Source organism: Dermacentor andersoni, chromosome 5 (genome assembly GCF_023375885.2).
Source record: "Dermacentor andersoni chromosome 5, qqDerAnde1_hic_scaffold, whole genome shotgun sequence".
NCBI lineage: Eukaryota > Metazoa > Arthropoda > Arachnida > Ixodida > Ixodidae > Dermacentor > Dermacentor andersoni.
Window position 1 is genome coordinate 97,438,697 of NC_092818.1, and position 15,176 is coordinate 97,453,872.

Consider the following 15,176-nt stretch of genomic DNA (forward strand, 5'->3'; position numbering starts at 1 on the left):
GGCAGCCACTGAAACGTCACGTGGTGTCCTTTCTCCTGTGATGTATGGAGTAGGCATCTAATATCGAATACGAGCTGTTCGAATGGCCCACGACGCAGAGCTGATAGTACAGATTGTAGGGCTGCCTTTGAGTCACTGAAGATGGACTATTGTCGAGGTGGCTCCCGACTGACGAAACGGAGTGCAGCGCGAAGAGCAGCTAGTTCAGCAGATGTCGATGTTGTCGGGTGGTCAGTCCTAAAGCTGATGGTAATAGCTTTTGCTGGGACAACCACAGCACCGGACGAACACTGGATGTTTGTGGAACCATCAGTATAAATGTGTTCACTGTCCGCGTACCTCTCGTGCAGAAGAAGCAGAGACAGTTGTTTCAGCACAGGCGACGACAGTTCAGACGTTTTCCCGATTCCTGGTACACTGAGATGTACTGTGGGGCTGATAAGACACCAAGGGGGTATCGATGGTTTAGATGCAGCGGTGAAGCCAGAGGGAAGTTTGTCGTTGTACTTGATGATAGTTTTAGAGAATGATGATTGGTGCCTGTCTGAAGGTAGTGCTGCAAGGTGGTGATAGGGGGCACGTGCAAAATGTCTGATGTGCGTTCTCAGGGCTTCCACCGTAATGTGAGTTCGCATGGGATGGTCCCGAGCAATCACAAGAGTTGCCTCTGTTGACGTGCATCTGGGCAAACCAAGGCAGACTCTGAGTGCTTGAGCTTGTACTGCCTGCAGAACAGAAATATTTGTCTTGCAGGTGCTGTTCAGTACAGGTAGACTGTATCTTAAAAAACCGAGAAAGAGAGCTCTGTAGAGTTTAAGCATTGCGTCTACTGACATCCCCCACGTCTTCCCTGTCAAGTATTTGAACAACTGGGAAGTTGCTGTCAGGCGCGGTTTCATGTAGGCCACGTGCGGGCTCCAACAGAGGTCTCGGTCAATAATTACGCCAAAGAATTTGTGGGTTCGGACATAGGAAATGGTCCGCCCATTGATTGAGATGACATAAGGCGTCATCGGTTTGCGAGTAAATGCTACTAGTGCGCATTTTTCTGGTGATATGCTGAGACCCTGTTTACGCAAGTAGTTCGCTGTCAAAGTGGCGGCTCTTTGAAGTCGCACACGTATCTGAGGACGTGTGACTGCCGAAGTCCAGACACAGATGTCGTCAGCGTATATTGAAATTTTGATGGTAGTTGGCAAGTATTCAGCAAGTCCAACAAGAGCGAGGTTGAATAGCGTCGGGCTGAGAGCACCGCCTTGAGGAACGCCCCTGCTGGTATAGCGTCGCGTAGTTGGGCCATCGTCAGTTAACACATAGAATGATCTTGCAGACAGGTAACTTGCAATCCACAAAAAAACTCGACCACCTAGGCCAACCGTCGCAAGAGCGTCGAGAATGGCCTCATGTAATACGTTATCGTATGCCCCTTTCACATCTAAGAATAAAGCTGCAGATAAACGCTTGCGGGACCTTTCGTGCTGGACATATGAAACGAGATCAACTACACTGTCGATGGAAGAGCGGTCACGTCGGAAACCAGCCATGGAAATCGAATATATCTTGTAAAATTCAAGGTACCATTCCAGGCGGCCAAGGATCATCCGTTCCCTTATCTTTCCTACACAGCTGGCCAGCGCTATTGGGCGGTAAGAGGTGAGTTCTAAGGGGGATTTGCCCTGCTTTAAGAGTGGCACCAGGCGGCTTACTTTCCATTCGTTAGGAACATTTCCCTCCTGCCATGAGGAGTTGTAAAGGCTCAACAATTCTATCCGGGCGGACTCTCCGAGATAGCCCGAGGCCCGGTATGATATACCATCTGGACCCGGAGATGATGAGCGCCTGCAGAGAGCTAGTGCCGCCTCGAGCTCCTCCATTGTAAAAGGAAGGTCCATGCGGCAATCACGGGAATGGGGGACGTCAGCTTGGGCTGGAGGATCTGGACGAGTCACTTGGTCTGCCATCCGTGCACAAAAGTCTTCTGCGACATCGATGTCTTGCCGCCCTTGGAAAAGCGCTAGCGCCTTCAATGGAAAACGCTGTTCCGGAAGGCAACGCAGACCTTGCACTGTTTTCCAAATGTGAGACAGTGGCTTGCGGGGGTAGAGTGTCTGGCAAAACGTTGCCCAACGTTCCGACGCTAATCTATCCATACGACGCTGAATCTTCTTTTGAATCGTCCTGGCTGCCCTAAGGTCATGGATTGATTTTGTACGCCGATATCGACGTTCCGCCCGGCGACGAAGTGCTCGAAGTCGCTCTAATTCTATGTCGAAGTCATTTCGCGTGGAGGAGATCGTCATCATGCGAGTGGCGTTTTGCATCGTCATTTTAATTGTTCGCTCTAACCCAGAGGGTAGGCCCTCGCGGCAGGCATCTTCCATCTCAGATTTGAAGTTGGCCCATTGAATCGTCCGAATGGTATTCCGTGGGCCTGATCTAGACGACAAGCCTTTGAAGTTCAGATAGGTGGGAATGTGGTCACTCCCATGTGTCTCAATGTCTGGAAACCACTTCACACATCTGGCGAGAGAGTTGGAGACTAAAGCAAGGTCGAGGCAGCTGCCGTATGTCACGCCTCGAAGAAAGGTGGGGCTACCATCGTTCAGGAGAGTAAGGCCATAGTTGTGGGCGATGCTTGCTAATCTTCGTCCTCTTGCATTTGTCCTTATACTTCCCCATGCTGGATGGTGTGCATTGAAATATCCTATGATGACCCATGGGGCGGGACAAACACTCAAGATATCCGCAAATCTTTTGGTGTCGAAATTGCTGGAAGGCGATATATACACGCCTATGAGAGTAAACAAGAGTTTGTTCTTTTTAACTGTGATGCATATATATTGATTGTGATATATATGATATGTGATGATATATATTGATAGTGGGGCGCAATTGGTTGCAAAACATAAGTGAGTTCACGACGAACAAAAACGACGATTTTGCTGCATGCACCATTTGTTGATGACATGATAAACTCATAGCCTGACAGTCTGATTGGTTTCGACAAGTTGGGTTCTCAAGTGACGATGAGTGGAAACACATTGGTGTAGACCAACTGACGAAAATCTGAAATTCGTGATTTTAGCCCTCTGGCGTTCCACTGGATGACCGACGCTGCCGTGACTTCTTTCCGGAAGGATGGGGTATGGGTAGCCATCTTTCTATTTGAGGGATGCAAGCACTGGGCTTAAGGCGTCCAGCACTTTAAGTGCGCTTCGAGCAGACGGTGTCCCCACGTCCACTAAAAGCGCTCGAATGGCCTCCATGAGAGAACGTAGCACCGAGATGACTTGACGGTTTGTTTGAGGTGTATCATCCATGGCCGGAGAAGGATCAGGTGGGGCCCCGACCTTCTGAGGTTCTTTCGCATGGGAGCGGCTCGGAAGCGTAGGCCATTCCTCTAAAGATAGTCTTTTCTGCTTCCTTCGTGGAAGTGGTGGGCCCTTTCGTGGCGTGACTAACTGGCATCGCAGTGGAGTGGGTACTGTCACTTTGCGCATGCGTCTTCTTCGAAAACGTACGATGGTGCCGACGCTGGACTACTTCGGCTGCCTCCCTGTGGGCCGAATTGTCTCTGGCCATTTGCTTGAGAACCGCGCGCTCCCTCTTGATGCGAGGACAGTCTTTCGACGAGGCCGCGTGAGGGCCGCTACAGTTGGCGCACTTCAGGACCGTGGCACCGCAGGTCTGTTCGGCATGAGGTTCAGCGCAACGGGGACACAGTAGTGAGTTGGGACACATGCCCTTGACGTGTCCTAGCCTGAAACACTGATGGCATTGAAGGGGCTTCTGGATGAATGGTCGAACCGGATGTCGGAAATGTCCGACTTTAACGTGGGATGGGATACAATCCCCCTTGAATATTACTTTTACGCAGCGCGTATTCCCAAGGCGGCGCACTTGCGTAATGATCGTGCCTTCGTATGCCGGCTTGATGAGGCTAGGTAAGCCATCATTGGGAATGGCAATGTCAATGTCGTAAATCACACCGGCTATGGATGTGTCGTCGATCGGGATAAAGGGGCGCATTTTGATTCCGCCTAGATCCGTGATCCCTTGAAGTTTTCCAAGCGCACTCGCGTTGTACACGTCTATGGCGAGTATATTCTTGCGTGGATTTATTCTTATGTCTTTAATTTGATCCGGCACCACACGTTCCAGAAAAATGGATAGGGCTTGCCTGTTCAGCAATCGTAAGTTGCGACGGTTCTTCCGGCACAAAGATGATGACGTGTGGCCAGCGCGCAGGCCTTGACTTCATAGTCGTTGTGCTCGCAGGAGTTGACGGCGCTGTGTTGACGATTTTTCTTCTCGCCCTCTTACTCCGGACGGGTATGAAGCCGTCGTCGGATGAGTCGTCTTCCGACATAGAGTACAGCTCGGTGTCTTCGGTGTCACTGGGGGAGCCAACTCGCTTCCTTGCGGTTGACGGCTGTGATGACTTCTGGCCAGGCGGGCCTCTGGCATGCTCCGCGTTCATGGCCGCAAGACGGGGAGGCGAGGCACCTCGAAAGCCGAAGATTTTACCAAAAATTCACAGAGCACAGAAACAAGTGTTCTGCCAAGAAGACACATCGTCGTCTTGAAAGAAATGGTAATGAAAGAAAGGCATCTTGAAAGAAATGGTAAGCCCAGGCAGCTGTTGTGTGTCAATCACCGCAGAAAAGTGGGGCTGCCATCATTTAGGCACCAGACTTCATAGTCCGACACGTAGGATAGCACATGTCTTCCTCGATAATCCATATTTGAGCTTCCTCATAGCCAATGATGCGCATTCAAATCACTGGTAATAATCAATGGCCCAGGTGTCGCTGTTAAAATTGCACTTAGTCTTGCGTTGTCAAATCGACTCGAAGGTGAAATGTAGGCACCTACGAGCGTGAATGTGACGGTCTTGCATTTTATAGTCAAACATACGTACTGATTGTCGTCATCAGGCACCACTGGGTGTAACACATAAGTGAAATCGCATCTGACGTAAACGATGACTTTGCTGTAGTCGTTACAGGTGGCAGACATGAAAGCTTCATATCCTGATAAGCACACGGTGCTCTCAATGATTGGCTCACAAATGACGACGATTAGAAATGTGTTCTTAACAACAAAGGGACGAAAGTCCGCAATGCGGGAAAGGCTGGTGCAAAAGAAAAAGCAGGTACAGCACAAGCATACTCGCTGTAGCATAGGGCTGAAAGTAAACTTTTATGATCTCAGTTTCCTTGTATAACTCCCACAAATCCAGGAGACGTGTTGAAAGCAGCCGCCACAGAAATGCAGCTGATGCTGCAACAAATTTATTTTCGGTCTTGTGCTTAGCAGCAAAGTGCGTAGCTGCTGAGACGCATGATTGATGCCAAAGACTTTTTGAAGCTAAGGAGTTCGAAAGACAGCCAATAACTATTCCCCATTTCCTACCTATTATATATATTAGAAAAGGATGAAATAATTTTGCTCGTATGCTTGCCATTTTGAATGCACTTTTCACATGATACTCTGCTCATTGATGAGCAAAGAATAAACAAAAGGATAAATTTTATAGTCTCATATATTAAGTTCTCCTTAAGCTCTTACCCTAAAGCTACAAAAAAAGTACGAGTAGTACAAAACCACTCCGGCGATACCTGAGCAGTGCGCTGTAAACTTTCCCAATGTCTAGCTACCATGCACTAACGACGTTATATTATATTTTAGCTAAAACACATTTACAACTTTCAACACTGTCTGCACAACCTGTTTTAGAACTGCTGTACCTTCCTTTTGATAGGATATCAAACGGATATCCATAGCAAACGGTTGAATATCGAGCATCTTCACTTGAAATTGCCTAGCCAGAGAATGGATATACCTGAACAAACTCTTGTGTAAACCTTGAAGAGCTGACTGCATAAAAAAAAAAAAAAAAAAACTAGCGATGACATGCTCATTTCACGCAGAAACTTCTCAGTCGCCCTAAAGGCGCTTTCTGAAAAGCTGCGCGCTTTCGGTTACTGCTTATAGGAGGCTATGTGTTGAGCCGGCAAAGTTCTTGTTACAAAAGTACTTTTCGGAAAGCGCAAAGCGCTCGATCAAGCCTTTTATGTTTCCACTCAAACAGATGAAAGAAACCAAATGTCTTCGAGCAAAAGAAAGAAGTTCAAGGATCGATTGCCACAACGGCAAACTTTCGGCGCTAGCACTGAATCCGAAATCGAGTCCCCAGCAGAGTTGTGGGAAGGTTACAAAATTGAAAAAAAAAAAGAGCTCCCATTCAGCACGCCTCGTCCCAATATACATATTTCACACCGGCATCACTAAAGAAAAGAACGAACGGGAACAGAAATGTTCCACCAAAGAGTCGACAGCAGAGCCACGGGAAATGCAAGTCGTTATCGTGAAGGAAAACCACGGCAACGAAAGTAAAGCTTGCACACAGCTTACCAGTAACACGGCTCAAAAGTTCTTGCTTTATTTTGTGTTCTAACCTTTTTTTTCTCCGCTCAGCGCGCCCCACTTATTTGAATAGAAAGCTGCCCCTTTTCGTCGCCGCCAAGTAAGTTGGGGTAGCAGAACGCCTTTGTACTTCGCCTTGCCACTCGACCTATTGAAACGATGCGAAGTCGCAACGGACTGCTCTCCTGTTCTTGGGTTGACACTTCGGTTCGACGGGGAGCACGCATTGCTAAAAGCGATGCTTTTTTTTTCTGATTGTAACACACCTGTTCTTCAAGTGAACAACCGCAGGGGTGGCACAGCTTCGGTAGCGTTCAGCAGCTGAATACGACGTCGCGGGTTCATTTCCCGGCCATGGTGACTGCATTTTTTTTTTTTGGTATCTTGTAGTGTAAACGGAGCGATAAACGAAGACTCGGACACCTTCAACACAGTGCCCGTGTTGTGTGTGTCTTAGTTCTCGTTCTTTCTCGCTGTTCCTATCTGCAAGATGGAATACACGTACTGTAGCACAATGTGGCGCTCGTTTGCCTTCCTATATAATCGTACTGCAAAAATCTTTGTGTACCGTGCCCTGGGTGCTAACTACACGTGTTAGGCGCGAATAATATGAGAATAAGTGTATTACTGGCAGTATGGCACTCACACACTCAATTCGCGGTCAGCGTGTTTTTTTTTTTTCAATTTAATTTCTATATTCACTGCGCGATAATAGCATTTCTTTTCTTCTCCGCACTGCTTAGGGTTAGTTGTAACCCTGGCCTCCCTATTTGCAGCAATGGCGCCAACATAGGTCGCAGACACGCTACCGGTAGCGTTTTCGAGTCCCATTCTGCCTCCCTCCACCTACCGAGCCGAGTTTTCTTCTCCGCCCTCTTTCTTTTTTTTTTTTTTTTACAGCTCCAACACACACCAGGAGAAATGTGCTTTCTGTGCTAACTGCGTCCATGACTTAGATTATGACCGATATTGCTGCCCAGGCAGCACGTGACACCAAACGGTCGAGCTTTCACGCTGAAACTACACGAGCCATGCATGTCATGAGTCTGATACGCTAGACTTTCCAACCACCGAGCTTCCATTTCATTTCATTTCATTTATTATCACCTTGAAGGCCCGAAGGCATTACACAAAGAAGGGGGGGGGGGCAATACAAACACGTGTAAGAGTGGTTACGTGCAAAATAACGAAAAAAAAAACATGTCAGAAGATAACTTAAGGGAACTGGAGGAGCAGAAACGGCACAATCTGCCTCTCAAAAAAGCTTAGAGCAAAGTGACGTGCTGCGTCGAATACAGGGAGTTCTTGCTCAAGCAGCACAGAATGAACATACGTACATTCTTCAAGTACTTGCGATAACCACGAAGTTTATGCGTAGAAGAAAAGCTTACAGGTACAGGTTGAGCGCGGATAAATTGCGTAAGCGAGAGGCAATGCCTGACGCGTGTTTTCTTCGCACTTGTGACTCAGAAGCCTAGGTGTAACGCAAGTAAATTCTCCCCGCTGCTTTCTTTTTACCAGCTCGAAACATTGATAAAAATAAAGTTAGTATTCATGAAGGCACTAAAATAAAGTGTTCATGAAGAACAAAGGCAAATATTCTGGCATACGTAGCCCAACCAATCCCATAATCATATTTTCGATCCGCTGGGATTTATTGTTTTATTCCTCAATATGCTGATTTGGGAAACTAAACGCAATAACTAAGTTTTCCATAGCCAACTGTTCAATTTACACACATGAATGCGATGTTTTTGGAGTATGTTATGTACGATGTACCTGATGAGCTGGAAACACCTGCCGGACAGTTGAGAATGCAGATAACGCTGGCACCATAGTTCATGTTACTACACCTTTACGTCGTGGTCTTTTCCCATCTAATACTGCTTGCTAACTTTGACGGTCCAACCAATTTGCTGTGAGGACGGCCTATGAGGCTAAGGTCACCATTAAAAGATGAGCCATGCTTAAGGTAACCCTGTCTGACTCACAGCACCTTCTTGAGCAAAGCTCGTTTCCATTGTAGTTACAACTTCATGCTTGGTTTCAATAAAATATGCAGTTTGCATGCAGCAACCTGGACATTCTAATTTTTATTACCTTCTTTTCTTGGGCCGCTTTGCAGCATTAATGTTTAGCAGCTTGCTTAGGCAGCTGGCTCTTTTAAGTGCTCTAATTGGGAGCTGGAAGCACGTTAGCTCTACTTTTGGTGTCAGCTTCATTGCCAGGCTCTTCACGCAACCCGAAAGCCTTGCATAATACACGAATAAATTAGGACAGTTCTGGGACCGCCATTATTCTGTGTACTGAGTTGCACGTAGCTCACCACTTGTATAAATAATAAATAGAGTGCCATCTCCAGAAGTGTGAAATAACATTCCACGGCCCGTGTACTTGTTTAATGTTTTTTTTTTTTGTGTGTGTGATTTCATTCAGAAATAGTATTCGACAAAAGAAACCCCGTCTAAATCCGTAAAAGCGATCGGGAGCAGTGGTACAGTTTAGCGAGGTAGCTATCCTAAAATTAATCTCGACTCTAAATGAACCTACGTAGACTCCAATCTGAAGGCAGGAGGGCAAAATGTAGGAGTCTCCTCTAAATAATAATGTGAGCTTATGTGCGCGTGTGCGGACAATTTCAAGCAACCCCTATGAGGATCTCAAACTTAATAATGTTATATGATTACATAATAATAGATACGAAGCATGTCCATATACGAGAATATACATACAATTTCTGCCACGTCCATAATTTTACTTGCTCGTGTTCATGGCCTATCTTCTGTGACACCGTGGAGATTGTGGAAAGTTCTTGTGTGTTCATGCTCTTTGACTCTATTTAGTGTTCCTCGGCGCATTTGCTGATTTCATTTTCTGTGTCACGAAACGAGGCATATACCGTATCCGCATAAATGCGCAAACGCTTTTAAAAAGTGCACGGCATGGTTTTGGAAATAGAGTGCTCACCCGTGCTCATGTTTTAGGTTTGTTACTTAAATCGCTGTTCTTGTCTGAAAAGTAGCAACCCCTGTCTTTCTGCGGTGTCGTGCTTCAGTGAGCTGCTGCCGTTACTGAAGCGTTGCAAAAACTTTTCTTTATGCGTATGTCGGCTGCGCCTACTCCTGTCCCAAGATGTCGAATCTAAGCGCGGGCCAAGATGTGCTGGATAACGTGCTCGCAACTTCGCAACGCATGGAATGTGGCCAGGACGAGTTTAGTAAAAACTTGCGTGCACCAAAGAATCGACAGAATTGATGTCGAGCAAAAGCAGTTGTCTTGTAGGCTTCATGCTGCAGAAATCTAAATTTTGTCTGTGAAAAGTTCCCTCATTAATACATCGCCTGAATTGCTGAACACAGCTGACGGCATTTTCACACAGCTAAAGACAATGGAAGTGTGCTTTGAAGACACAGAAAATAGACGTTGCTGCTGCATTTACTCTTCTTTGGAACCCCTGACGACAAAAGCGAATCATGGTGAACATCAGAATCAAAAGTCATTGACATCTTAACCACCACCTTGGCATCACTATCCATCCAGCTCAATTAGACCGCGCTCATCGCGTCGGCCAGTATACGATTAAGAAAAATAGGCCAGTCGTTGTCAAATTCGCATCTTTAAGGGCGAGCAGCGTGTAATATATAGAGGTGACAAGTTCAAAAACATAAATTTTGCTGTTCGTTTTTTCTTTGCAAAACCATATCGCTCGGTGCAAACTCATTGGCTTCTCAAAAACCAAAAATGCGCAACTTAAGCTCTCACAAACTAAGAATCGATAACATTATCGACACATACGACGCAGCGTCCGCCTCTAGTTCCCCTACCCAAATAGCAAAGACCTAGCCTGAGAACACGTGCATCTAAGAAAAAACCAATTCACCACATGCGCGTAACGCCCCCTCGCACCTATCCATATCACTGACTAACATTCGTAGCACTCACCCTAAACACAATGAAATGTTGTTATATATATATCGTTGCGAATGCGAAGCATTGACACTTACGGAAACTTGGCTCAGCTCTGAAATTACGGATGGCGAAGCTGTATGCGATTCCGACAACTACATTATATATCGCATAGATAGGAACTACAGAACAGGATGTGGGGTATTACTGGCCATTAAAAACATTCTTGTGCCGGTGCCTTTGAGTTTCCAAATTCTGTGTGGCTACATGCATGTCATTGCCCCAATCGAGTTCAATTTATGATGTATGCTACTGGCCACGCGATAGCTCCTCAAGTTTTATTTCCAAATTGCACGATAACATTACCTCTTTTCGACGCAATTATAACAAAGCCGTCATTTTTCTTCTTGGTGCCTTTAAGATTCCGGACAATGAGTGGCAAAACTTCCGAGGCAGATCACGTGCATCTTGTGAGTTCGTTCACTAACACTTGATTTATCATTTCGGCAATTACATGATCAACCAACTGGTATGACTAACCCTTTGGACCTTGTTCTAACGTCCGCACCCGAAAGGGTTCAGACTGTCACTTTTGCGCATGGGTTCCCGTGGCCACCAGTTATCACAATTCACAGTTCGTAAATATTCATGTTCACGTCACTTGAAGACAAAACAAGCATTTAATTACAAAAGAGCAAACGTCAGCGCTATTAACAATAGTTTAGAAAGCTTCATGACGTCATTTATGGCCACTTTTTTTTGAGCGGACAGTCAACGAGAATTGGTGTCTATCCAAAAAAAAAAATTATAGAAGGAGCAAATGCGCATGTACGAAACGTTTAATTTCGTGTAAATGCATCAAAACCATGCTTCAACATGACTCTCCGTACTCTAACGAATAAAAAGAAGCCTCTTTACAGGACTACCAAACGTGACGACGCACCTTTATCTTGCAGCAAACAAAAACTTATCATAAAGCCCACTGCAACGCTCTGTGTCAAGGGAAGCATAAGTACTCTTACCATCTGCAATATCTGCTTCAAGATAACCATCCCCCGCCCCCCCCCCCCCCCCAGAAAAAAAAAAAAATTGGAAAGCAATCTCTGCTGACGAGCATTCCAACATTTCACCATTGCTCGATAGTTCTTGCTTGCAGATTGCACGAGAGCTTTCTGTATCTTCTTTTTAATAGTTACTTCCCCGCAGTACTTACAAAGGAAGAAAATTCGCAAATACCAACAGCCATCGAACTCCACTATATATACATGGCCGCTATAAATACAACCGCTGGTGTTGCTGATTTAATTAACCTCAATATGTTAATTTTTTTCTGGCATGGATAGTACAAACTAAAAAAAAACTTAAAATATGGAGTAGTACCCTCTAGTACTATCCTTTCTCTTTTTTTTTTCAACAGTATCTATAAACAGGGAAAGTTCCGCTTTACAGGAAGATAGGCAAAGTTATGGCCTTTTTTAAGTTCGGTGATCAGAGCGCTGTTAACAATTATCGCCCAACATCATCAACAAGTGTTACCTGCAAGCTACTAGAACACATCATCTTTTCAAATGTAGCACATCGCTTGGGAGTTAACAACTTCACGGTTAAACATCCGCAAAGTTTTAGAGAAGGACTATTATGTGAAATACGCCTAAACGAATTTACTACATACATTTTTCTAAATGTGGATACGGGCCCACAGACACATTCCATCTTAATTGATTTGGTTAAGGTTTTCGATCGCGTTGCTCATTACCGTCTCATAGCTAAACTATTATGCTTAAACATCGATTCGCTAGCGGTATCTGGGATAAGAATTTTTTTGTCATTCAGTAAGCAATTCACCGTCGTCGATAACTACATTTCCAGTGAGAGTAATGTAATATCTGATGTACCGCCAGGAAGCGTACTCGGACCATTACTTTTTCTGATTTATATGAACGACCTGTCATAAGAAATAACGTGATTCATTCGCTTTTTCGCAGACGACTGCGTGATCTATCGTCAAATCTGCTCACCTTCCGATCACGTGGCTCTTCAACGAGGTATTGACCGTATTAATAACTGGTACTCCTCTTGGAAAATGACCCTAAACATTGATAAATTCCAATTAAATACATTCACCCAAAAAAGACATTTTCAACATTTCCCGCTTTCTGTTATTCACTGGGTAAGAACCCCGTTACATGCATCAACTCATAAAAGTACGTCGGCATTCTCCTTACATTTAACCTGTTATGGTCTGCGCAAATCGAAAAACGAACTCCTAAAGCTTCAGATACGCTCGGTTAGCTTATAAGTGACCTTCGTGGTGCTCCTGCCCTCACCGGACGAATCACCTATCAGACATTCGTAAGGCCTCAACTCGAATTTGCAGCCCCTATCTTGTCGCCTTATCAAGCTTACCTAATCGCGACTATCGAGTTCGTTAAAAACCGCGCTGCCCGCTTCATCGTCAGAGATTATCACTGCTGCACTGCGTGACTAGCCTTAATAATGTTTATTCCTTTCATCTCTTGAATCACGAAGAACCGTAGCATTGCGTTGCACGTTTCACGAAATAATCTATAGCACGCACCTCAAGCAGTACTCCTTCGAGAACCTGTGAGGTAACTGAACAAATAAAAAAATAATTTTCAAAAAACACAATATTATCATATATTTGGCAACGAATTTGACTTTACTAAGACGGTGTGTGGCTACTTTCCAATAACGAAACACTAAATATTCAGGCGAACACCGAAAAGATCGACACTAAAAATAAATATACGCTGCTGTGCAAACAGAGCTGGAAAATACCAGATAACGCTACAGTCAAGTGTTCGATGAAAACTCGTATGGCGAGAAAACATATTGGTGCCAAAAAACATGCACTCGCCAAGAATAAGATAAAAATAAAGAACAGACGATTCGCGTCCGGGTGACGTACATCGGCGAGAGCGGAAATTTTAAACGCCGCTTGAAACACCACATGAATGACGTGGCCAAGGGCCACACAGCCGTGAACGCCCTGGTGCAACATAACGAACTAACCGCACACATCATTGACTGGGTCTCGGCAGCCATCATCGCAAGAGAGATCTGCCTGTTTGCTTTTAAAATCATTTTACATCCAATCAACTAGACACACGATAAACAGGACACGTTGTAATCTTCCCGAGAAATACACATGAACGCTGCGCCACCTCACCCATATAGCCGCGCGCCCGTGCTTACATCTTCATTGTGATCAAGGGACCCGTGCGAGGCCCGAAACGCCTGTTCTTTATTTTTATTTTATTCTTGCCGAGTGCACGTTTTTTGGCACCAGATAACGCTACGCACTTCATATGTGAAGGTCACTGCACGTAGAAAAACGGACGCACAGAAACAAGACTGTCAAAATATAGCAGTCAACCAGAATCGTGTTGTCGAAAGGCGGTCGTCGAGCAATGCTAAAGTAGGCTGCGACGCACGTTTGGAAAAGCGTTGCCATAGAAACCACCACTTTGCTTAAACAGGTGGCCTTGTTATGCTCCATAAAACAGGCATCGGCGTTGAACACAGTGAGCACGTCCTAAAAATATCTTTACACTGAGTTAAGCATTTCTGCGCCCTGAACAAACAAACGAACGTCTGGCCATAGTCTGGATGCCCAGGTCCGCTTACTAAAAGTAAATATGGAGGGGGTTTTTTTTCAATTTGTTTTCATCATTCTGCTCTTGCATGATGGAAGTTTTGTGTATCGAGTGCCAAATGAGTATATATTCGTGCTCGGTGGCTATCTCACATAATTGTGCCTTTGAATGCCCTGGCCTCATCGCAAGCTTGCTGAAGTTCGTTGCGTTTGTCGCACTACGAAGATCAGATTTAAACGTTATAACCGTCATTGGTTAGGAACGTTCGCCTTCCAAACTTGGCGGCCAGATTTGTACTTTTTGAGTCCGGATTTAATTATCATTGTATAGTACACAAGGTAAGGGTAACTAGCCTGAACCAATATGTTCAAATAAAACACCTATATGTAATTGTTTTTATGACTTTTATGCTGTTTAAATAAAAGTACTTGATCCCATATTGATCTATACTTATTTTAGGCGATAATAATGCAAGATTCGACGCTAATTCTGCCTAGTGACATAGAGACGTCTCTCTACAATTAAACTCTTTTTACTTGGGCCATGGTGACAATGCTCATACTGCGTCTTTTAAAGCGTTAGTTTTTCAAAGCTCGCGAATCAGCTCTAAGCTCGCGGATCTCCGGGACCTTCCGCATAGTGGGCGGTTCCCGGATATCGTGTATAGTGTAATTTTTTTTTAAATTATGGGGTTTTACGTGACAAAACCACTTTCTGATTATGAGGCACGCCGTAGTGGAGGACTCCGGAAATTTCCACCCCCTGGGTTTCTGTAACGTGCACCTAATTCTAAGCACACGCGTGTTTTCGCATTTCGCCCCCTTCGAAATGCGGCCGCCGTGGCTGGGACTCGATCCCGCGACCTCGTGCTCAGCAGCCAGTGTACATTTCATGTGCCACTAAGTATGTGCCAGTGGCTACACCTTCATGCCACTGGGAATGTGCCAGCGTCGTATGACGCAGTCGTCATCTCGCCGTCAGCGTTACGCCATCGTCGTTATCCACCCTTTGCCATGTCACCCCACGGCATCGTCATCATCCGACTCTCATCGTGCAGTCATCGTCACGCTGTCTTCGTCACGCGATCTGTCGTTATACAGCCGTCGTCACTATATCGTCACCATACCACCTTCGTCGTTCCATCGATGCGATTTATCGTCTTCATAATTCCATCGTAATCGTGCTGTCGTCATTCAATCGTGATTGTGACACCGTCGTCTTGCA